At 36.3% G+C, this 26,385-nt stretch overlaps 1 protein-coding gene across 5 annotated transcripts in view; it reads left to right on the top strand.

Moving 5' to 3' along the window:
• The window catches only part of SPON1 (spondin 1), a 398,866-nt gene that overhangs the window by 55,983 nt on the left and 316,498 nt on the right, over window positions 1–26,385 (top strand). For all 5 annotated transcript variants that reach the window (XM_084521957.1, XM_084521961.1, XM_084521956.1 and 2 more), the window contains 3 exons: window positions 1,004–1,111; window positions 8,973–9,025; window positions 13,071–13,176. The gene's annotated coding sequence lies outside the window, so the exon portion shown is untranslated. The remainder of the gene's footprint in view (window positions 1–1,003; window positions 1,112–8,972; window positions 9,026–13,070; window positions 13,177–26,385) is intronic.

The following is a 26,385-nucleotide window of genomic DNA, read 5'->3' as shown; positions in this document are numbered from 1 at the left end:
AACATACAGTCGGAAAGTGAGAAACTTAAACTATGAGGAGCTAATGTGAAAACTATTCAAATATCCCTGAATCTTGTAATTGCTGATTTTTGCTTTCATAGTTGATGTCTGAGTTTCCAGAACTTCACTGACAGAATAGATGCTGCAGACTACTAGAAAGATCTTGTACCCTAGTTCTTCAATTTTGTATTTTTTTTGACATGACAAAACATATCCATACAAGTGAGTGAGATAAAGATGTTCCAGCACATCCCCTATAGAGAAACTAGAGAAGTAACACCAATGAGTCATTCCAACTAACTTGTCATAAATTGTTACTTAGGGGTTGAGAAGAAAGAAGTTCATTGGACAAATAATAGTATAAAGGGAAAACATAGTATAAAGGGAAAACATTGACAAATCATTAGGTCATGTCATCCTGTGAAGGAAAACTGGAAGCTGATTTGTCTTCATATGTTAAGCATTTGACGGATAATCATTCCGTAATTCTGTGGTGCTGAAGACAACCAGGAGTGTTGTTGTATCTTGATTCCTTTTCACTTTTATTTCTATGGATCTCTGCTAAGGAAACTACTTTAAGTCATACTCATGCACGAAGCACTTAAGTCCAGTTGTCACCCTGATATTGTACACTGGGCTATACAGAGATGGACTTAAACCTCCACTGGAGTGTTTTGAACTCAGAAAAAGTCTCAAAACACTCTTAAAATTTGGTGTGAGGATTTCTGGCAGCAGTGTGGTTTTTGATCCAAATCTTGGATCAAAGTCTTAACTTGATTTTTTTGGAATGTTTAAAATTTTAAGTCTGTCTCCGTCAGAACTTTATTTTTTTTCTCCTGCTCAATCCAGATGGTGTTAAAATAATTTTGTGTCTTATTATCTAAACATAATAATTACTTGGCATATAATTTATAAATATTGTCTTACATGTATAGTTTTGTGTCTACATCAGACAGAAAGGTATCTAAAAATAAGCATAAATTGTTTGTCTCTCTTTCTACAGATGGCATCGGGCATTTATAATGTGAATGTTGCTCATCATTGCTTGCTGAATGTATGCTGGAGGGAGGAACAACTTAGATCTGACTCTTAACTGTAGGCCTCTTAATTTGTAAGTCCAAATCTGCTCCATTTCACATGGTTTATTTTGTTTGCAGAAGTGTGCAATTATTGTTTAAAATAACTTCTCAATATATTGAAAAATTAACGATATAATAATTAAGAAATTGAGAGGTTGTAGAGATATTCAGGAGAGCAAGATTTGAATATAAAATATTTTTTGCTAATTGGATTAGTAATTTTTAAAATAATATTAATGGCGGTAACAGTATGTGCAAGATACTCTGAATGGGAAAACTACAGCACAAACAATGATGGGGAAAACAAATGGATTAGCAACGGTTCTTCAGGAAAGGATTTTGGTGTTACAGTGGTTTGTAAATTGAATGTGACTCTATAGCTTTAAGTGATTGCAAGGAGGGCAGGAGCCATGCTGGGTTGTATTTTAAAATTACTATAGCTTCGATGATATGTAAAATAATGTCCTGCTTTGCACAGCATTAATAAGGCCACATTTATGTCTAGCATATGTCTTGTGTATTTCAAACAAAATACGAACCATCTGAAGAGCGAAAGAACAAAAAGCAAAAGGTTAGAAATCTAGGCAGTAAGACATCTCAAAGTTTAGTGACTTGGGATTGTTTAGCAGAAGTGTGTAACTTGGTCTCCATGTGTACAAGTGGCAGAACATGCAGAAGCTTCAGTTGCAGCAACATAGATGCTGATAAATGTTAACAACTATTTTATAGTAAGGCAGCAAAGCAAATTTTTGATTCTTTGTTCTCAGATGTTTTAAAGTCAGTGTAGATAAATAACAGTTAGGAAGGGCTTGGATATGACTTGTTTGCCTTGCAATGGGAGTGAAGACATAAATGACTTCTCAAGACCCATTTCAGCCATATTTTCTATGACTAGAATTCTGTGGGACATCCACTGAAATTTAACAGTTAAGTCAGTAACTCTTGAAAAGAAAAAGATCCATCATGTTCTGCTATTTTCACCACCTTTGCCACCTTAAGTATGAAACTCTGCAGTCGTCATTTCTTCCAGTTTACTGGGTGACAGTCCTTTATCACCTCTAACTTCTCAGTGACATGAAACTGCAACAATGCTGTGTCTAATATTGCTAAAGTGACTGGAAAGATTTTTTTTTTTTCTCAAACAGAACCAAACTGATTTAAAAGATGGCAAACAAGTGTAAGTGTTTAGCAATTCTGCCTCTTATTGTTAATCAGATATTCAAAGATAACAATATTGATATCAAAACAAAAATTACATTTTCTTGCTCTTGAGAGCATGCTTAATATAGAGTTAACTTAAACTAATTGAAAATAATCAAGTATTTGCATAATTGTATTCAGTCTGATACAGTCTGTTGAAATCTCTTGAAACACAAGAATGCAATGCTTTGTGAACCTGCTATTCCCAATTTTACCAATTTCATCTACAGTAAATCTCATTAATACTCTACCAATAAGCACTAGAAATATTGTTTGATGTACTTTCAGATTAATTATGCTTGTGGCAATCGTTTCTTTCTACGAGAAGGTAATTCAAACAATAACAATTCTTTCAGAGTTGACTTCAAATGTCATTATGATGGAATACAATTTGGGGAATAATGTGAATATATGCTTCAGTAGCCAGAAGCTTTTTTTTTTTTTTTTTTTTAATGAGGTATGCTCTAACCGTAGCTTCTACTACTGGCACAATAAAGTAATACGGAGATACTGAATATCATTAAATTTAGTATTGCTAAGTTTAAATAGTTTCTGTATTTTATTTATGCAGATGACTCAAAAATATATTTTTGCCAAATTGTGCTTTATTAAAGTTCAGTATCTAGTCTTACTATTGTAGAGGGTGTGATCTCTATGCTTATCATATGTACGGAAGAGTTATATTTTGGGAAGGAGAAAGCGTATTTTTCTACTGATAGATGCTACCTTACCAATGTGCCAGGAGTATGAAAAAGGAAGCATTGGTAACTCTACCAAGAGATGTTATTTTCAGAAGCATCTTGTCTGCAGTAGGGAATATCGAGACATGAAGCTATTAAAGTCAGGGTATCCTATACTAAGATTACCATTGTAATGTTACTAGAAACATCTTGAATGGGTAGCATGAGAGCTGTAGAAATACAGAAGCCACTTAAAAATAGTCCTTATTTGAGCTTTTCTAAGCATGTTAAACAGGACAGGCAAAGAAAATATGCTGGACAAATCTGGACCAAATACTTAACCAGTATGAACTTCTGGTTGCTTTTCCTCTTCATCTTGGGACTGTATGGCCATTATGCTCCACTGGAAAATACTTCAATACCTGTTAGAAAGTAGTCGGGTGAAAGTGCTCTGACCTCCTGATATACCTGAAAAAAAAAATGTGGAGGAGGGAGTAAAAAAGGCTACATGTAGCCAGGTTTCATATCACAATTGGAAAAAATATCTTAATATCTTTCTCCCTTTTCAAGGTTCTTTTTTCTGATTGCATCCTGCTGTGTTATCACTGAGATGTTACCAGTTACTGCCTGTCATATATTTTAGAAATGTCTTTAATTTTGAGTGTCTAAACTTGTGACTTCATCTATTACCATTAGTTTACAACTTGTATTTTATTTTGAGATTTTTATTGATGTTGTATATCAATGTTGTAACAACCCAGGCTCAGTTATTAGCTAGATAAATCTGTTGACAATTCAAGTTATTTCTCCTGTATTTGAATTTTACTGTCATTCAGATAGAACTATGGTGTGACTATGGGACTTGTAAAAGAATAAACGTTCTGTTAGTAGGCACAGTCCAAGAACGTTAATTGCTGGAAGGAGAGCTTATGAAAGAAAAGCCATCTTGTGTTCAGGGAGAGGCTTCTGAGCTGTAGAAAAACTGGAGAATTTTTCTCTTGTATGTCTTGATTTCAGAGGGACTACAAATAAGATACAGAATGTGTTTTAAGTATCCAGCCAAATAATGGATTTGTTCTCATTTCCTCTTCTGAAACCTGCCCAAAAACCCTGGAAAGGGATAAATAGATGAAGAACGATGGCTGTATCATATCATGTAATATATATTTTAAATAGCTTGTTAACAGAGACCACAGAGCCATTTACATCCAGAATAATTTTTAATATTAGCACTATGTTTATGGCAGACACCCTGATCTCCAGTTCTGTATGAACATTGTTCTTACATTTCTCATCTGTGTAGCTGTGCTGGAGTGTGATTCTTTAGGAACAGTTCCCTTGATTTCTTGTTTTGCTGCCCTGGTTTATGACTACTTCTGTCTGAATTTCTTCTGCAGTTGTTTGAGAGAGGAGGCAGAATAAAGCCAACATAACTGGGACTACCCTGTCCTGTCCACAGCAGTTCTGGATTGAGAGCCCCCGTGGCTACCAGTGCCACTGTCTAAATGTTGCTTCTTGCACCTGCTCTGCTTTGGTAGGAATCTGCCAAAATCTTTTTGCTTGGGTGCTGCATGTCTCTTGGGAACAGGGTATGCCTAATTCTGTCAGGTAAAAGACTTCCTTGCTAATAATGGGAACACATCTCAGAGCTGACAGTGTTACCTCTCATCACATCAGACATCACTAATTAAGCTGCACTGTGTCAGATCTGCAGTGGCTGTTAAGTGGATTCTGTAACTCTTATTATCAGTGTTTCTATGACAGCTCAGGCAACTTCAGTAACATCTCTAAAACATCTCATGTTTTTCATCTCCAAGGTATTTCATACTTTCAGCAAAAACCATGAAATTATTATCCAAGTTTTCTTACTGAGATTATAACCAATTTACCAACATCAGTAAATATCTTTTCTGTTTTTGGAACAAGTATGATTAGAACTAATAAATGATTTAATAATTTACTCTAAAACCCAATTTAACTGCTTTTTGAAAAATAAAACTAACATCTTAACAGCTAAAGATGGTATTCTTTTACTAAAGCTGAGTTAGTTGAGTGATATTTTCTGATGTGAGCCTTTGAATCTCTGAATTTTATAAAAATACCCATGAGATGACATAACAAATTGAACAAATGGAATTTAGGTTGACAATTTGAATTGCTGACTGCTATATTTAGCAGAGCTTTCAAGCTTGCAGTGCCATCCAGAAAGGTCAGCCACTTTTCACAGACTTTATAGTTATAAAACTAGCTGCCATTTTTAATAGTCAAGACATTTTATAAAAGTAAAGATATGCTAAAATAGAGATGATCTAAATATAGCAATTTGCTGCATGTAAAATGCATAGCAGGAACTTGGAATGAATATAGTGTGCTCACAGCTCTCTTGCCCTGTACTGTCTTATTTTTACCTGTACATGACTGCCAGCGTTGCCGTTTCCAGCAGAAGCAGGTAACTGTTGTAGGGCTCTTAATATATATTGCGTACATAATCTTTTTATTTTTTTCTTTTTAAACACTTACATCATCTTTAGTGCAGGTCTAGAAGTAAGGAGAGAGGATCCTTTTTGCCAAAATCTTTTTTTTTTTTTTTTTAAAAAAAAAAAAACAAACATCTTTTTGATTGAAACCAAACTAAACCAAACACTGGAAGTTTCAGCAGTCCAGTGAAGTCAAGAGCTTAATACTAAAATTCTTTTGGTTTTCAGTTTTATATCTCATCAATTCTGATGCTTGAGATAACACCAATAGGCAGGTTTTACATCAGACATAAATAATTGGGACTCAAAGGAAAAATTGCATTAAAAGGAACTCTTGCATAGGTTTGTAGCTAGGTTATTTATTTCTGTTTTTGGGGGAAATTTGTAGCACATGCAGTACTGATCCAGGTATTGGTAAACTGATAATGCAGTCTAGTCAAAGCTTAGAGACCATGAAGTTTTTGCTGTAGAACTTGCATGTAAGCTGTCTGCTGCCCTCTTGTTTGGATCTGAGAAAAACAAAGTCCTTTTCTGCTGTTCTTGGGTAAACCCATTGATCCTGTAACTGTACTTCCAGAAGTAATTTGTGATCGATCCATGTTGTGCAGCTTCTCTGTGTTTTCATTTTATTCAGGAAACATTTGATTTTTGTCTGCCTAAAATTCTGATAATAATCATTCTGTCAACCTCTATTATGATCTTTAGAGTTTCCAGAGAGGGGTCATAAATAAATCAAGTATTCAGGACTAAAACACTCCGTTTGGGATTGGAAGAATGCATACAAGCTAGCTTCTGTTGTAACTACCATGGAATAAGGGTAGAACAAGAGTAGGCAAAATCTAAAATCAGGCTGGAGGGATTATTGCCATGAGCAAAAGAGAGTGCTGCTGGCTTTCCTCGTGTAACATATATATTGCTTCATCCTTACCAAAGCTGATACTGTCCTCTTCCAGCTGACTTCACAACCTGTCTTCAGAATACTTTGATGTGGAGATTCAACTCCTACTGCAGTAAATATTTATTCAAACTGTGGCTATTCCAGTGAAAGATTAGAGAAATCACACTAAAAGAGCTAAGTACGATGTGAGGGCCTGTCTCTAGATCTTAAGAAGTGAGGATATTGAACTTGCATTTCAGCTGAATACTGTAGCTCCTGGGCTCTTGATCAAAGTCTTGCCTCCCCCTGGTTCTGAACAGAAATGTCACTGCAGATCTGAGGAAAGCATCAGACAAATTCATTTTGCCAAAATACCTTTATTTTCAATAAAAAAAAAACATGAATTGCAGCAGTGTGCAAGGAGTTGTTTTCAGTTATCCAGTTGAAGCATGTTTTCTGCAAAATGAAAGCGTTAAGCAGCAGCTATGAAGAGCAGAAGAGGGCACGTGTCTTTTCAACTAGTTCACAGATGTAGCCAGGTTACCCTGCTGGCTCCTGGCAGCAGCAGCTATCAATTGCTATGCAGGTATTTCACACAGTCTTCACAGAAATTAGCAAACAGGACTATTCCAATTAATAAATAAATAATATGAAAATAAACATCTTGCTCCAAAAGCAGACCTCACCGAGCACAGCTGATGGTGGGGTGATGGAAAAGGGGCTATTCATGATTAGCTATTCGAAAGTGCTTGTTCTCCAGTTGCAACACCAGCAGGTTGCTTGATGTGCTAGGGAAAGTTCAAGCACAATAATTTAGGGAAGATTCTTTAGTGTAGTATTGTCTTTTCTGGATTTGGGCCAGTAAAAAAAAAAATTACTACATAATAGGCTGTAAAACTAGTAGGGAATTCTCATTTTCCACATTTATTCAGAACACATTTTTAATCCAGCGCAGTTATCAACTTCAGATCTTACTACAAGAAGTAGGAAATGATTGATGGTGCAAGAAAACACGAAGACTTTCTTTCCAGAAGATGTGTTGTTACACATGTTGGCATGTGTTCTGACACTGAGTGATGAGTTGAAAACATTGTTGGGCGTAAAGAAGCAAGGCAGAGTAAAGAGGAAGCCTTTCCATTTGCATAATATAGTACTCTAACAGCTAACACTGAGGAGGCCTGTCTTCTCTGACTGAAAACTGTCACGACAAGACTAAGTGGAAGTTCAATTATCAAACTTAATTCTAAAACCACAGCTTGTTTTGTTTCTTTTAGCTCACAAGATTTAAGGAGTCTTATTTAGGCCTGGATCCAAGGTGGACTGTTAAAAATAAGCAGCAAACAGAAAGCACATTTTAAATCTAATGTTCTGTGGCACATTATATCTTCCTTACTGTCTCTCTAATATCAAGCAGTGCATCAGTGAACACTGGCACTGTTTGGAAGCTGTTCCTGCTTCCACTGGCGCTAAAGACAAATTTTTTTCTTAATGGAAATGAAGCTTGATCTTTTCATCGAGTATTTTATTTTCATATTAAGATTGCAGCTTTTTCTGTTCATTCTTCTCTAGCTACCAATTTCACTCTTGGCTCTGAAATTGCATGAGCTAAAGGAACCATATGTTTGAGATTATATTTTAGGAAAACCTTTCTGATTTGTCAAAATGCCTTTGAACTATGTTTCTGGCATATTCCTCGGTAAATATTTGAAATGAGCTCCTTGGATGCCAATGAATTGAAGGATTTCATCTTATTGTGGAATATGGGAATTATTTAAAATAATTTATGATAAAGCAACATAGTTAGAGGTTTAATAAGATTTAATTTAATGCTTTAAAAGTAAGCAACAGGACTGGTGCAGTAAAATGCTTTTAATTCAAAATGTAGCTAGGGGTATATCAGCCAGCCTGTGTACCCTTACCTTAAAAATGGATCAGCTCAAATATTGACAGCAGTTCAGTTCTGTAAGCTTGTCTGCTTAGCTTGGTACGACAGTGGTGGGTTTTTGTTTGTTCATTTTTCTCATTCTTCTCCCAGATTTGAGCAGCCTGAGAATTTCTATAATGTATAGCCTTGCAGAGTACACATATAAAAACAGGATTTTGGGGGGGAGTACCCAACCCACAAGAAGGGAAGTTTCTGCAGTAATCCAGAACTATTTGAAGTACATATGGTGTGATGTGTGATTTAAACAAGAAAGAATTGTTTTTGCATCTTCATTCCTTTAAGAAATGCTTTGTTTTCAAGAAGCAAAAATATCTCTTTTCTAAAACAGGTGTACAGAAATATCTGGTCAGGAAATAGCATATGTAAATTATGAAAAGTTGGAGCTGTAGGAATTGTATCTATGGAAAACATACCATTGTGCAGGAGCTATCCCTATCACCTGAGAGATGTCCCGCAGAAGTAGCATGAGACTTGCAGCATGCTCAGTAACTAGGACAGTGATTTAAATACAAAGATTTATACTACAAAATTGTCTGTATATTGTCAGAAAAGCCTCCAACAATTTGAGATGTCTTAGTTTGTGGCAGTAATCCAGGCAACAAGTCTTCAGGTTCATGAAAGAACCACAAATTTTCATTGGGAAGGAGTTGCCTGTCATCTTGCACTAACTAAACACTCCATGTTTCCTCAAATGCTTGTTTCTTTTAATTACAGCTGGATGGACTGCATCCTGCATCAAAAGGCTAAGCTGTTCCTGAGGCAACAAGGTAGGCTGGGAAATCAATAGTTAGGAAAATGTTTTGGGAGAGAGCTAGAAAATTGATGGAAGAATGTAAGACCGTAACCGCAGTGTTGATGATAGTATTTTCCTGCAGTCCCATGGTTTGAATCAGACAAAATCAAAGGTATTATTCCAAATCCATGCAAAACCAGACTTACTAAGCAGGAATTGACTTATGTATTTATTTTTTCCCAGAGACAAGCATAATAACATTCTAAACATTAAAATAGTTTTCCTTTCTCAATTTTAGAATTGGAAGGTTGGCATACTTTCAAAGGCTAGACTTGCCATAATTATTTGTCTGGCTTGCCAACACATAAATTGCCTGTACTGTGGCCTGTTTCTTAATGTGTTTCTGCACAGGCTTGAATTCTGAAAGACACTGGGGTTTTGAAATACTGGAGAAAGATCCAAGACTCTCACAGAATTCTCTGAACTAATTATATCCGCTTATGTTCCTTGCTGCCTTCTGCTAAAATAAAACAAACTGCTACTAGTAATTTCTACCTGTCCCAAGCCAGGCTCTTGCTACAGTGCAAGGCTGAGGGCATTAGTTCAGCAGTGCATTTGGATATAGCTCAGTCCCTCCCTTCTGCCTGTCTGTTCTTTCCAGTAGTCACAGCTACTAGAAACCTCGAGCTCCTCACTGAGAAGAGGCAGTGGAATTCAAAGCAATCAGCTAGGTAGCATCCAAAACCACATTCCTGATTTAAGTACTGCTTACAAGTATATATCCCTTTCCTGCCTCCAAGCAGAGTTTTTGCCAGTAATTATTGTTTTACAGTAGAAAGCAAACAGTATCTTCCTTCCTCTTCAAACTGTAAAGTACTACCACTTACTCTGAAAACAGTAAGTTCTTTTTGGTTCAGTATTTCTTTTACAGGCTATTTTGCTTAGAAAGCTGTAGGCTGAATTCAGATTATAAGGGAAGACAAAAGTGTGCAAACGTATGTTTTAGAAGTATCTAGGAATAAACAGCTTGTATAGCAAAGCAAATAAGTGTGTTTTTCACATTTACAGTTTCAGGAAAGGATATGGTTATGGAAAAATAAATTACAAATTTATTTCCTGAACAGAACATGAGAAAGAAAAAGGCTTCGTAAAAAAGTAGCAACTAGTAAGAGATACCTGTTCTTAAAAACAGTTTACAAACATACCTATCGCTTGTTTTTGTGAAAGCTAAGAACAAGTGGTTCAGACTCAGGCAGCTCAGGCAGTTGAAATAATTGCCTGATTTTTTTTAAGTGCACATATAATCTTCAATAAATTCCCAAAGCCTTTCAGATTTTCCCAACACAGGGAAAAAACACTGTTCCAAATTAGAGCTTCTAAGAAAATGGTATGCTGCCAGGACTTCACACAGGAAAATAACTAGTCCCGGAACTGAAACAGAGCTTTTTTTAAACAGGCCTAAAAATCCGAACAAACTGTGCTCATTCACTTTGTGAAGAACCACCCTCATGACCTAAGCAGGCTCTGCTAGCCATATGCTGATAGATATTATGCAAGTGCTGTATGTGCTCTCATTTGATGGCTTGAATGCCTTCAGCTGTGTTTAAGATTTATCTGACGCTCAAAATAGAGAGCAAATTTGTCTTCTGCTGGCAGAAGTGCTGCAGTTGCTTTTGAAACAACATTAATCCTGAGGAGAGACTACCCAACTGAGAGCATTTATAAAGCTATCTTTCAAAGATATGCCTTTAGTTATGAGAGAGGTTGAAGACTGAGACCTACAGAATCTTTAGTATGCAAAACCTTCAGACAAGAGCAGGTAAGATGACACACAAGAGTTTGAGTGTTAAAAGAGAAAGACATATTCCCTGATAAGAGTTAAATTTTCTAGCCAGAATAGAAAGAAGAGTAGCCGTTCAACTGAAAATGAAGCCAGTCTGTTTTTTTCATTCACTGTATATGCTTCCCATATATTAAATGTTCAGAATTCTGCATTTCAAAGGCAGAATATGAATCATGCTGAACTACTGTTCTACAGCTTTTCTAAATGCCGTAGATGTTAAACACAATGAGTGGAAGGGAGAGGAGGTGCTCAGTCCAGAAGGGTGTAAGACAAACCTCATACTCATATGGCAAGCAGAATCCTCACCAAGCGAGGTGCTTTGCAGCAGGAAAACTTAACTAAGGTTGAGCTGTATAATGAATCTGTAAATGGTGTTTAGATTAAATAGTTTAAAATGAACTTGCACATCTCATTATACTTAGGTAACTCATCCTGTATGTAGTATAGCAATATTTGTAGAAGCTGTCTGATGGCATTCATTAAGAAATGCAGATTTTAGTAAGTATTCAAAAATACTCTTCTTGGTTTTGTTTTTTTCAGCTCCTGTACTTCCAGTTCCTAAAGTTAGCTTTTCACCTTTAAGCCATAAGATGTTTTTTTGCCATCTTGATTCTGTAATCAGTCATTTTTAATTATCATTGACTGGAAAGAAAAGAATGAAAACACAGTTTAAAATCCTTAACAGATTATTCAAAGATGAAGCGCACTTCAACACACTTGAATGAAATTGGATTTGAAGAACATTGGCACATTTTCCCAGAAGTTTTTGAGGCACATTTGAATTTTGAGAGACGCCTAATATTAAGAGAAAGAGAGTTCAGAAGCATATGAAAATAATCTCCCTGTATGCAATATGAAAGTCATTAGTAATATTGAACTTTATTAGTCTAACTCAATAGAATCAAATTTTAAGCAGTCTTCTTCTCCAGGCTGTCCCCAAAACGCTTTATATTTTTTGTCTGTTTCCTAGGTGATACTCCCTCCTAATCTTGCCTACAAAGCTATGACCTACGATATGAATTTGGAGTCTTGTAACTGTTTACTGTCGTTCCTCATGCAGACACTATTAAGAATGCTATTTATGGTTTAGCTTTGATTATCTAGCATGTGAAAAGTCTCAGCTAAACTGCAGAAAACTACTTTTCTCACAGGGAGTTACACCAATGTAGATGATAGAGCTTCTCATTTAGAAGTAAACTTGTGTAGAAGAAGCTTTGATGAAATTTGCAAAGCATATAAACTACTAATAATCAACAAATAATTATCAACATCCTCCCCTTTGTGCAAAGTGGGAGACATTTCCTTTAACACTGCTGTGGCAGCTTCCTGATTCAGTGGAGTAGTTAAAGGAAAAATCTAGATAGTTAATTATCTTAATACTGCCTGGCTATGCAAGAAAACTCTCTCTTATAATATAAACATGTTTGAATTTGAGAATATCAGTACTTATTTTAAATGCAATTTTAAGGTCTGTTTTTATACATCTTTTTTCAGTTTTTGGTTATTTTCAGTTAGTTTGCTTTCAAATTACAGTTGACAAGAAAGATGCAGCAAAGCTCAAATAAGCAGGAGGTGATTTTATATCTTGGTGCATTCAGGGCAAGTCAAAAAAAAAAAAAAAATGGAATAGATGCAGCTTACTTGCAAGCAAAAATAATAAAGTGTTAGGAAATTTTGTTCCCTCCAAATCTGATTGTGTAATCCTGCAGAGATTCAGCTGTATGCTGGCCTTGGCATACGTATCATCCAACCTTCCATAGCCTAATGCTGAAATGAAATGTTTTAGGTTGACTTTTTTTTCAAATAAATTGCAGTAGGTAGCTAATGGCAGCTATGAGCCCCCCATGGTCATGAAATAGTTCCCTACAGTGGAACAGGGTATGCCTGAAATGCGTTGCTCCTTGTGCTTTCCACTGGCATATTGACTCCTACGTGTTTGTTTAAAAATAGCACGTATTAGAATAGCTTCACAGAAATTGTGACTAGCATTATTAGTAACATCAGAAAAAGAAGGGTGAAGGTATAGAGTTGACACTTGCAGTATACTGTAAACCCTGCAAATAATCATAAGTTGCTGAAGTCCTAGTATTAAAGAAAAACAATAAGAAAGATGTAAGAATACGGTTATGTGTTGTAAAAAAAAAAAAACCCAAACCTCCCAACTAACCACATATTCAGAGATTATATATGAATCCAAAATGAGTAAGAGTCATGCTCTGATCTCCGTTTACAACAGTGATGTTGAAGAACAGCACCAATGGGTCATGAAGTGTAACCTGTCAGCGTTATCTCTGCCACTGAAGTCATCAGGCTTCCTAGGAAGTAGAAATCTCCGAAGTCAGGTAGGAGATAACAACTAAGCATGATTTTTCCACTGCTGCCTCTCCTTCATAACAAGTAACTTCATAAGTGCCAGAACGAGGAGCCGTTTTCCTTTCTGTGCATGCTTTCTGTCTGTTCATATGCTTCGTCTGAAGTTTTTTTCCCTGGTTGTGGCATAAGTTGTATTTCCTGGAAATACTACAGTTTAACAAAGCACATGTATACTCTGAAGCCTTTCTCTCAGTGGGATATGTAATGTGATTACATAAAGATCTCTCTCCTCTTCCCATCTGTTTAGTGTCACAAAACTTGCGGGAACACAATATCTTTGAGGCCATATCCCTCTGTCAAATTTTGTTAAAACTGAGTAATGTGTTCCAAAGCTATTGGAAGAGATAAACAGCATGAAGTTATAATCCTCATTTCCTTAGGATTAAGGGAGGGAAAAAAATGTAAAAGCAATGTTCCGTATCTCTCAGAAAAACAATTTAACATCATTATAAAATTTCATTGGTCAGTTTATGGTATCTGAATTACATTATCACTGGTTTTGTGTTACTGGGCTTTCATTTAGAAGGAATGAAAGAAGGAATAATGTAATATTTGCTACTTGGGCTTCATAAGCTTGTGTTTTTCAGATGCTGTGGGTAATGTACTGTACTGCTCTTTTCACATTATTGGAATCAGGGAAAAAAAAGGAAACTTCAAACAAAGCATTAATACTGAACACTAGTGTTACTATGCTGGTCTGTGATGGTTATCTGGAGATGCCACCATAAGCGGTGAATATTTTTAGAAATGATTCTACTTTGGAAATGGATTTTGTCAAATAGCACCATGTATTCACATCCTCACTGAGTGACTGAGACTGAAAACTGAACTTAAAAAATACTATTATATTCCTAAATAAGCAGCACAGCAACTTCATTTTGAATTTACAGTCAAGGTGGATTCTCTCATACTTATATGTTAACATAAATAAGCTGAATTTTTTTTTAGAACTGGAAGGAGAAGAAGGGCAATAAGCAAGGGAGGGAGGTTGCTTAGAGTTTGCTAGGTAAACGAGAGCCTGTATACACACTAGAATTGCCTCTAATTGTAAGCCCGAGCAGAACCTGGGAACCTGGTTTACTAAAATGCTAGGTAAGCCAAGAATAAAACAACTAGTTTTTTAATCCATCAGCAGTTTGTAAGAATTACCTCCTCAGGGTTTTGCTTTGAAGGAGAGAAAAGGACACGCACTGGTTCGCCTGATACGCAGTGTTATGCATTTGGTCATGCATAGGGTAACAAGAGTTTCTGTTCCAAAAGGCTCTTGGAAATATCTCCCGGAGTTGCACTTATTTTCAGATATGCGTCCATGATGTGGGACTGAACTGTTCTTCCATGCTATGTCATTCATTCATCTTACATTCAGGCTGATATTTACTGCCTGGGGCCCAGTTCTGCAAGCATTTCTCATCTAACGTAGCACTCCTGGTTTCAGTGGAACTATGCACGTGATGGCTAGTGTTGCCAGAAATTTGTCCCTGGGGCAGGTGAACACTGCTTCTAATTAAGGTTGAAAACCGCTTATTGAAGAAAAAAACATTGCTTGGAGTTGGTTCCTCCCTCCCCCCCCCAACTTTAAAATATTATACCTGACAATGCAGTCAGTGAGGGGAATCACTCAGAATAGATGCAAAATATGAATTTTCTCTATTGATTGTTTTTGAATGTCTCTAGTAATGATAGATTTTGTTTTGAAACTGAAATTTATAAGTATCTTGCCCATTAAGAAATTTTCACACCATGCAAATGAGTTAGCTGCTGGGAAAATGACTATGTGATGACCTTGGACCAGCACAGTGCTCTTGTGGCCAAGGAGGCCAATGGCATCCTGGGGTGTATTAGAAGGGCTGTGGTTAGTAGGTCAAGAGAGGATCTCCTCCCCCTCTACTCAGCCCTGGTGAGCCTACGTGTAGAATATTTCAAAACCCTCCTGGATGCATTCCTGTGTGACCTGATCTAGGTGTTCCTGCTCCAGCAGGGGATTGGACTAGATCATCTTTCAAGGTCCCTTCCAACCCCTAATATTCTGTGATTCTGTGAAGATAGCTTAAGAAATGCCATCGTTATTCCATTAAATACAGCTTCCAGCTTTCGCGGTGTTGGTTTAACTTGGTGTAGTTTTGCAATGCTTTGCCTCAGTATTACTAATTTCGTGGTGATATCTGTTTTCCATCAAAATACTACAGCTTCTTTCTTATTATTGCTTTGTAATTCAGCCTTTGGATAACTTTCCTTTTCTGTCCTTGTTCAAACTACCACAAAGTGGCTCATAAAACTAAATGAGGTGCTTGATAAAGTCACACATTAGATTGTTACTCACAGAGTTGTACACAGGTTTCTTTTTGACCATGAACTCTAAGTGATGCATAGCTGCTTTGCTGTGCTAGTGGAATATCCAACTTTGCTTTACATTGCTGGAAATGATCCATTGCTCTCTTGCAGGGGTAGAAATGTTTTGCCAGATACAATTTTCCTATTTTTACTAAGGAAATAACAATTGCTTTTTAACAATGCAAATTAAGATCATCAGCGTAATGACAGTCCTCTCGGTATTTGACAAATTACATGTGTTTGATTTTTTACAATTATAATGAAAGCGTTAGTAGAGCTAATAACATAAAACAATAGTCCTCTCTGTGTTTCCATCCAAAAAAAAAAAAACATCAATCGAAAGCTCAAGTATTTCATAGATTTTCCTCGTGGATTTGACATTTCCTAAACATAATAACTAAGAAAGGGGAAAAAAAGAAAATGAAAGAAAAAATATGTCTTCCTTTGTATGCCTTTGCCTCTTTCATTGTGTGAGTCCTGTGAAAGATGGCTATAAATGGTCTTGGCAGTTCTTTTTGAAACTTGAATTTTGTGAACTACTGTGGCTCAGTATCAGCCATCAGATATATAAAAGTTCGGTTTTAGAAAAGACTTCATTGTAAGGTGTTTTTCCTTCAAAGAACACACTGGAAGCATATAATGAGTTTTAAAACTGATTGCTGCATGTTCACAGGATCTCTGGACTGAGGACTGATGACCTGTACATTTCGGTTTATCATATTTCATGTCCTTAAGGGACAAATCATTTCCAATAGCCAAGCTGTCCTCTGTGTAATTTAAGAATGAATTCTTGGTGAATATCAAAAAATGAAAACCTAAAACCTCACACTAAAGTCACAGTTACTGAATTTTGTATCTAAGGAAGTAGTGGTACTTCAGCCATTGATACAAATTTACTGGTATTTTTATTTAAAAATTAAAAGTGTGCAAGTCCTTTTTTGGAGGATTATCTGAGGTTTGTGCTTTCCTACATTAGCTGCTCATATTTGCATGGAAATACTCTCAGTGACTTAAAACACTTCTGGTATAATAAACCCTTTTCCCCTTCACATGACTGCACTGTTTCTCTTAACCATTTTATTTCTAGGACAGTTCAAGCTTAAATATAGCTTTCTCTTTTGTAATAGCTAATGCTAGTTGTTTTTCTGGCTCTTCTCTTTATCCTGTGACTTCCAGAACAGAAGTCCCAATTTGTAGGAGCTTTTGCTCAAAAAAACTTACAGTCTTCGCTACAGGGCATATAAAATTTTCTAGGTGGTTACAGATTTTGTTTTAACTTCATTTTTGTACTTGGCTGTTCTTTGGAACATACTCTCAAACTTTGTCTTTCTTTTTTTTGAGTCCTCTGCCCTTAACAAAACTTCTTGAGGATCCCAAGGGATTTTTAAACCCAAGAACAAGCGGACTTTTTGCTGGTACTTTTAAGTTGCATTGCCTCCAGTGAGTTTGCCTCTTTATAGTATTGGCATATACTCTAGTGAGGATAATTTGCCTCTGCATGTTCTTTTTCTTTCCTATTTATCATCTGCAGTCTCTGACTTTTAGGTATTTTAGATCTTGTCTTACCTGAGGATCCATAGTAAGTCACTCAGTATCATTACTTTTCCTTACTACCTTTTCATCATACTCAATAGAGTACAATGTGGTATGGTAGTGGGGTGCTCTTCATCATACTCCATTCAGTACCCCCCACTGCACCACAGCCCCCCAAAAGCAACCCTAAAACATCTAATCTTTGTCTCTTCAACAGAGAGCTCATTTGCTTAAGATTGTAAAACTGACTGTTGAATCTGAGATTAGTCACTAATATGAGATTAGTCAATTTTTGCTTTGTTTTTACTGGAAAACATCTTATTCAACAACTCATTGCTACAGGAGCTAGTAGTCTTCAGATTTCATCAGTGCAGTCTGAGTTAATTCATGCACTGGAAAATAGCTAGGGAACCTCTTCAGCACAACAGCTGCGTCTGAATCAGCTGCTGTCAGGAACTGGGTACCAACAAAAAGGTAACCTCTGTTTGCAGTTGTAATGAGAAGCCCCAGTGAAATCTCCTGCAGCCATTTTCCACAAAAATTGCAAAATTTCTCTCCACTGGCACCTTTGGATTGTCCTTCCATCCTCTCAGAGCTTTATAATAATTATTATTTTTTAATCCAATGGCATGATGGAGAGAGATCTATTTAAAGTGGTTGCACACATTTGGCTTTGTTCTGACTCTGGTTCCATCAAGCTGTTCACTACAGAAAGTTTGACAGCTTTACCCACTCTGTGTGAAAATGAGTGAAAAGCCCACTCCTGGGTGTTACAGAAAGGGGTAAAGAGGCAGAGCGTGTGTGCATCTGTCTAGATTTGTGGTGGAGAGTGGGGAGGAGGAAGAGCTAGAAATGAAAAAGATGCTTCTAACTTCATTTTAGATAATGGGAGGAAAAAATCCTCGCGTGATCTACCTTTCCTGAATAGCTTTTTGTGGTACTGACCTGTGATGAATGTTGATGGATGGATCAGAATGTAGTTTCGGGAAGTACAGAGCAAAGGGTCCATAATGCGTGTTAAACCGCACAAGCTAACAAATGGTTTCTTGTGTGTTTGCTGCCAGGACACAAGACTTCTGTTTCTTGCTTTAAATAGAAAAACAAACAAGTGGACAGGTTCTCTATAGTACACAGCTGGCATTAGGGAAGGATGTAGCCTTAGAATTGTGCTGATGGCTATGATTGCATTGTAGAGAGGAAGATTTAGTGTGTTTAGCTCGCTGTTTAGTGGGAACATGAAACCTTGTCTGAGTGAAAAATGTTGATGGCTTTATCGATAGGGCTCAGTAAACTGTATATGCTGCCATCCATTATGTATGTTGTAAAATCATGTGGTGCCTTAATTAGCTGAAGGTTGTTGTACACTTACTGGTATTTCATTTTCTCAAGAGTGTTTCAAATAACTTTTAGTTTTTCAATTATTTCCCTTAGATGTTCATGGCAGTTGAGAGAATTTTAAAATGATTCATTGTTTTCATTTTTTTTTTTTTTTTTGTGACTAGGTTAAATATTGATTTTGGTATTATAACTCCGAACCAAAATTGCCAAGGGAACATTATACAAAGACAGTATTTCAAAACAATTTATCATACATACATAATTTGTGTTTTGAGAGCATGGTCAGTGAAACAAAAGACACTAGCAAAATCCCAGGCAATGAATTCAATCCCATTGTAAGTCTTTGCAACATGACACTGTAGAGACCAAAAGAGTCAATGGGTTCAAGAAAGGATTAAGCAAATTAATTAAGGACGCGATTCCTAAATTGTATCCTGAGCTCTGGGAAATGGATTTTGTTTCCATTTCTGTCTGTGAATGGCTCTGCCGCCAGAAAAATTAGACACCACCTCTTGGACGCTGTTCTACTAAAAATCTAGTATCTGACATACCTGACCTTTATTTGTAAGAATATTGACTTGGGCACAAACATTTTTTGAGCTATGGTCAAAAGCTCAACATGATTGTATTTGATGTTGATTTTAGGGAAACAGAGTACCTTCTCTTGCCTAATTTACACCAGCATGGGTGCTGAAATAAAAGAGATGTTATTTTTGGCAAAAGAAAAAGACAATTTTAATTTTCTAATTAATTAACTAATAATTTAAATGAGGAAAACCTAAGCCATCTATTTTAAAGCATTATGGATTAGTGTAGTAGTAAAAGGAAAGAGTAGATAAATAGGTAAAATGAAAACTTCAATCATTGTTATTTTAGGTTCTTCATAACTTGAAAAAGCCTGCATATAGAAATTCAGATTTATTGTTTAAAAAAAAAGTCTCAGTCACACTTTGAATAAAAGAGAAACAGTAGAATATAATAGAGATTTAAACCCAAATCTTTAATCAGCTTTGTAATTGTTATCTGCCATTTTATTAATCCTCTTTTCAGGGTGTGGTTTACCATTCTTCTTCAGTGCAGCAGAAAATACCTTCAGCTGCTGGATTTGGCTGCATTGGTCTGGTGCTTTTGCTAGAATGATTTGCCTCTAATCATCACTGGGAAGTGCTCTAACACATTTGGCGGGAGTTTTCTCCCTCTCTCAGTGCAGCTGTTCAATTTTGTGTGAAGAATTAAATGCTCATTTCAAAAGGTATCGGCATTCAGGGCTTGCCCCTGCCAGCTGAGTGCCCTAACCCCAAAGCTGCAGATTGGTTTTCACACAGTCTGCTGTTCCAGTGAATATTGCAGTGCTCTGTGTTAAGGTGAACAGTTTGAAAAGGACTTAGTTAGGACTTTGAGAGATCTGTTGCAGGATAGTAAAAACACCTTACCTGTCATGTAAGAGAAGCAGAATGCAGTTCAACGTGGAGACATTAGATACAGGGTATAGTTGAGCTACAGTCACTTACCCGATATGAAAGTCATAATTGCAGTAAACTCTGGTAAGGAACCATTGGTCCCATGCCTCTCTTTAGTGTTTTTTTTTTTTTTTTTTTTTTTTTTTTTTTTTTTTTCCCAAAGATGGCAAAATGAAATACTTACTGATTTGTTGAAAACCTGAAAACATTTTAGTACTTGATGGGAGAGGAAAAAAAAAAAAGGAAGATTTTCATTCTGAGACTAATTCTTGCAGTGTCGACTGATGTGCTGTTGCCTTCTAACTTGCTGCTGAAAACTGTCCCCAGCCAAGCATCAAGAGCAGGAGAGATGGGAGTTTATCCGTTCATCTCTCCAGGGTAAGAACTCAAAAATACAGGGGGCCTGTTCAAGTGCCAAATAATATCTTCCATGTGTGAAATTAAAAAGGGAAATTAAGTGCAAGGAAATACTGTTGAAAGTTCCAAGTGTAATCACAAAAAACATAGATTAAAACTTATTTTTTTCAGTAACTTTTTATTTCTATATCTGTGGACCTATTGTCTGTTGCTTTTCAATGCTGTCCACTGGAACAATAGAAAAAGAGAGGCAAGGGGGTTAGGAATTGGGGAAAAAAAAAAAAAAAAAACACTACATTTTTTTTAGTATTAAAAATTAATTGGGAAAATTGGGGGGAGGGTATTCACATTTTGAATTAAAAAATAAATGAACGTTTATAATATCTATAACTGAACATTAACTATTTGTGTGTGTAAGCATCTATACACACACAAGTGGCATTTTCTCCTTTAATGTGGAAGACCGAGAGTCACAGTTTCTGGGATCTGCTCTATATTTTCCCACCTATCCTTGCTGTGCTTCAGTCTGTGTATCTGATAAGAGTTTATACTTCTTTTCTGTAAAATCTCAACACTTTGAAATTAGTGGATCCAAGGTTGCCATTCCTTTGGACTCGGAATTCCTTCTGTCCTGGCACATGGGTATAAAAACCTAGTGCTGTCTCTTTTCCTTGCTGTAAATGAGATAGATAAGACACCTTTAGCACAATTTCTTAAAACATAGTTTGGTGTAATTTTGTCTCTTGAATGTAATAAAGTGTTGGGGCACAATGACGAATTTCCAAGATGCATATTAGTAAGATTTAGTTAATTGCATGATGATGACTTCTTAAAAGCAATCAGGTCAAAGTTTTTGTTTAAATATTGCACTGAGCTCCATATTCAAGCTTAAGGTCCATACATATGTTGGGTAATTATTTAATCGATAAAAAAAAGTGGAAGTATTATTTAAAAGATTCCAACTTAGAAATATTCCAAAATAATTTAGACCGAAGCCAATTAGACTAATTTCCTGGGGGTATTTTTGGCAGCTATGTCAGTTGGTGTTCTTTAAGTGAACAGTCATACAAGAGTAAACATCAGACTTTTATTTCACATGCAATAGTTTTGGCCTTGCCTTATAAAGAATTTCAGTAGAAGAAGTAGTGTCTAAGTATTCTAAGATGTGTGCAGGGGTATTGGGAGTATTGACAAGTTTGTTATTACATTTTTTTTTTTTTTTTTTGTCATAATGTTTGTAAATGAGCACAATCATCATTGATTCCATTGGCTTTTTACTCTGTATGATTCTGGATATTGTTTTTTTTTTTTTTGTGGGGGTATCTGCTTAGCAACAGCCAATCGTCTGTATTTAGGTATACTAGTTATCCAAGTACTTGTTTATTTGCATTTAAAAACTGTAGACAAGTTAACTCTTTAAGCTGGGAATGCTTTGATCTGTTGGAAAACCAGTTTGAGAGGAAGAGTGGGGGAGTGAGGCATGGGAGCCCCGTTCAGATTAGCTGGCTGCAACAGTTCCTGCTTCAAAGTCTAGAAAACTGTGAGGCGAAATGTTTTCTGTACAACAGATCTTTCTGCCCATTCACAGCCAATTTAGTTGAATCTGCTGAGTGCTGCTTGAAGTGTTAGCTACCAGAAGCAGACAACATATGCGTTTCAGGAACAGAAAGAAACTCTGCTTTTAAAGTCTGTTTTCATCTCCTTTGAATGTTTCTCCCATGGGCTTAGGTTTGGAACTAACTGAGCACAGCTTTCTCTCAATGCATTCTTAGAAATTTATTTTTATTTTGGTATGACAACTACACCTACATAACTAGAATTACTGTTGCACACCCCTTAGAAACCTGTCGTAATTGAAATTGAGCTCCATTTTGCTGGTGCAAGTTCTTGTTTATCTCATTCTTAAGTAATTGCGAGTAGAATTTGGTCCTTCTGTCTGCTGTCAAATAGGATATATGCAGCGGTGACATCTACAAAATAAATATCTGCTGTTTCAAAAGAGGTTTTCTATACTTTTAGGTGATTTTTTTTTTTGGAGGGGGTATTTTATTTTATTTTGTTTTTAATAATAAATCTAACTATTTACTGTGTGACACATCAATATTTGAAGATATCTATCTCTGTACCTCTTCAAGACCTTGCCTATGGAACTGCTTTAAAACTATTGAGTCATGTGTTGTGCATGAAGATGGTTACGTTATTCCTGAATTTAACCACAACTTCAGCAAGCCCATCACTTTTCATGAAGGATACTGTATGGTTTTATGCCAACATTGACCTCTTAATGGGGATTCATGCTGAAGTCAAAATCTATCTATTTATCACTTAATAAAATGATGAAATGCCTCTATTATACTCTTGCAATGAAAAGGTCTGCCAAGTTTAGTAGACCCCAGACTGGGTGACTTTTCTTCCTCCCCCACCATATTTTTACTCTCCTCCATGTAAATTTTATCTAGATTCATTGCCAAGTGCAACGTTCATGAGCAACCTTTAAAAAGTAAAAGTATTGTGAATGCTAAAGAAAAAATAGGGGATTAATTAAAACCATAAGTACTATACATTAAGATGTGAAATTAAGTAATTCATTTTCTTTTGAGTTGTATGCAGGAAATGTAAAATAAAGAACAGTCACATTGGACCTGTTAATTAGTTTATTCTTTTTGTGCGTATAAATATCTATCTACATAAGAAAAAGATGGAGTGGGGTTTCTCTCATAATCAAAAGTCACCACTTTACCTCCTCTCTCTTTTCCATTGTTGAGGGCACACCATCCAGCTCTGCTTTTTGCCTTTCCTGGGATAAGCACAGTGAGACTTACGCCCTGTTTTCTCACTGATTTTTATTTTTTGAGCTAGCATAATTCAGTTTTGCTTACGTTATTGAGAACCCTCGAACTGTATCTGAAAGTAATGTTATTCAGCCACTGTACACTTATTTCTTAATCGGAGTGAAAGCATTTATACATTTTTCTTTGAAATATTTAAGGATATTAGTTTTAAGAATATTTTAATACTTGAATATATTTTTTCTTCTTTTTTTCATGTGATATTTAAGTAGAATCATGTCATAGCTATATGCACCAATATTCTATTTTTCTCTTTCTGAATTTCATGTTTTAATACATTAGATCGAACTGTTAAATCTCTGTTTTCTGTGGGATCTTTAAGTCAATATAGGTAGTAGTCTTATTAACATATATAACTAGAAATTCTTGTTAGGATTGGTTACATATTCCGTAATGAATAAGTAATAAAACAAAGAAATCTGGCTCAGCAAATTAGGAGTTATTTAATCAAAGACAAGTGGTTGAAGCCAGTTCTTTTCCCCTCAGTGTTCAGCTCTGAAAAGACTATTTCTGCGATTCACTAATTCAATAATGCATTATTTGCTGCACCTCTACCTTAAAAATAAACTCCTTAAAGCTCCAAAAATCTCAGAAATAACACAGAATGCCTGTGGAGAAATCTCGGTCTGAACATGCAGACTGATCCCGTTTTCAAGGGATCTTTCTGGTTTTCTAAGAAAGAACATGAACTGAACGTCCCTTGCTCAGGAGGGTCTGTCCTGGTTTGAAAAAGGATCACCACATGTTTTGGGCTGTCAAGTTAAGTATAAATTATATGGAGTTGTTTCAATGTTCTTCACTGAGAAGAAAATTAAGATTACAATTGAAGTAAATTGACTAACTGCAGTTGCCATTTTTCCTAGACATTATTTGAGATATCTTGGAGCTCTTTGCCTGATAGTGTGCTGCAGTTCACTCAATTCAAGTGAAAAGTGCGTGTAATTTGTATGGTTACTTTCTCATGCGAAATATTCCTGACTATTAAGGAAGCTTTAATAGCTTTAATATGTGTGTATATTTATATATATATAGTTTTTTTTTTTTTTTTTTTTTTTTTACTTTGTATTCACGGGTTTTAATCTGATAGCAACGTGTCAATGGAAATGAGATTTAATGGTTTGTTAGAGAATCGGGCATTTCTTCCAAATTTTTATGAACCGTACAATAAGCCTGGGTGCATGCCGGACTTTTGCTAAGGCATTCCACAAAGACAGACAGCTTTGGCATATGTAAAACTATAAAATTATTGTTAAAATAAAAAATTATTAAATACGTAATATTTAATTAGCTTGAATCTTAAATTCCAGGACTGACTTTTTGATGAAAGCATTAAGATTGTATGCTTTTAATGAGTAGCAATTGACAGTGAGGTTGTGGCCCATAAGAGAGGCCAGGAACCTGTCACAATCCAATCCTGTCTTGGAGATCATGCTTTTACTCTAAAATGGCTGCGATTCTCACCCAGAATCAGGAGTGTTAGAACGATTTTTTTCCTCACCTAACAGTTTTCATTAAGGAGCTGTGGCTGCTGTAAGGTCTTAATGGAAGAACTGGTCTCAAGGTACCGATTATTTGAACCCTGAGTTCTTCCTCCTTTCATCTTCATATAATGAGACCCAGCATTATACCTACGCTTTCACCAGACTTCTGGGGGCTTAAACAGTATTTGTTCAGTTAGCTTTCTCTGAAGTAGCTGGGAAAGGGCTTTGTGTGTTGAGCAGAGTAATAAATAGTCTGTGAAAAGAATGAAGCAGAAGAGCAAGGAATATAATAGATAACTGGAACAGCGAATGGAATTGTCTGCTGTTAATTCCCCCTGTGTGGAGATCACGGTACGTGATACTGCAGATAAAAATCAATTAAATACTTAGTGTGATAAAGTTTCCATTATCTCAAAGTTCCTAGAATCTCAAAACTCTGAATCAACAGGGGAAACCAGGCCTTGAAGATAAGGAAAGATGAAGAGAGAGGAGAGGGAAATTCTGTTGGAAAGGCAGTAGTTCCCTTTAGTATCCTGGCATCGTCTGTACCGGTGTATTTCCGTTTCTTCCTGTTCCTATTGATCCCTGTAAAATCATGGAGGACTCCATCTTAAAAGGTCTCATGACCAGGAATTTGTTTCACTTCTCTCATTTGAGTACGTGCCTTCCATGAGCAGGAGCTTTAATCAGAAACCTGGTGGTTTTTGTTGTTGTTGTATTACTTCAATAATCACACATGAAGAAACAAAAGCTGATAGACAAAACATGTTTTTTATGTCATCCCACAGCTGACTGCTAACATGCAAAGAATGACTTAGGGCTCCAACACATGGGAAAAGCACTGTTGCCTCCCTGCATCTTCCTAGTGCCTGGTGCTTCTGCCAGAAACCTTTTTTTCTGCTACTGACTCTGTAGTGAGTGCTGCTGATCAGAAAATGGATTTGGGGCTGTGTTTCAAAAGTCTGCTGTTACCCTAGCCTTTACGGGGAGTAACCAATCCCAAGTTGCTGCTGCTGATGGGAATGAGAGGACAGAAAAAGAGGGTGGGATTGATGGGTACAACTGTTGAGGAACCACCCGTTCCTTCGTATAATCAGGGGAGGAAAAATTAATGGGTGGTTTAATGCAAAAAAAGGGCTGTTGGTGCCAGTGATTTCTGTATGAAAAACTGAACGTAGGTGTTCACTGAACACACCTATGTTCAGTTTTTCATACAGAAAATGGAACCAAGTACATGACACAAGCTCCAGGAGATAGCCCTAAGTCAGAACTGAGCTCTAACCAGATATTAACACTTCATGTTAACTACTCTCCTAAACTCCACGCTTCCAATATGGGAAAGTCTGCTTGCCATCAACACCTATGAAATAATGTGTTTAATGTTTCCTGTTACTATGGCTTTCTGTGTTTTATTTATTTATTTATGTGCACGTACAACTAATATAGATCACAGTTTAATCTGAAATTGCTCCTTTTCCTGTAAAATTCATTCCTACAAAAATTAATAAAATTAGGATATAAATAATACTGATTTCTCCCTCTAAACAAGAAAACATGCTGGATCAGAACAATGGTGCATCCTTCCTTCCCTCTGTTACCTTCCTGCAGGTGTCAAAATATGTAGCTCTATGTAGAATCAGAAAATCATTTAGGTTGGAAAAGACCTCTGAGTTCATCAAGTCCAACCATCAGCCTAGCATTGCCAAGTATTCCTTTACAATTTCAGGCTGATCCTCAGGATATATATTTTAAGAAGCTATCCTCCTCAACTAATTTGTGAGAGGTGATTTAAAAAAAAATATCTTTTTTAAGCCTGAGTTGGAAAGGAA

This window comes from Aythya ferina (genome assembly GCF_964211825.1).
Source record: "Aythya ferina genome assembly, chromosome: 5".
NCBI lineage: Eukaryota > Metazoa > Chordata > Aves > Anseriformes > Anatidae > Aythya > Aythya ferina.
The sequence above is the reverse complement of the archived record's forward strand: the minus strand, read 5'-3'. Positions and strand labels throughout refer to the sequence as shown.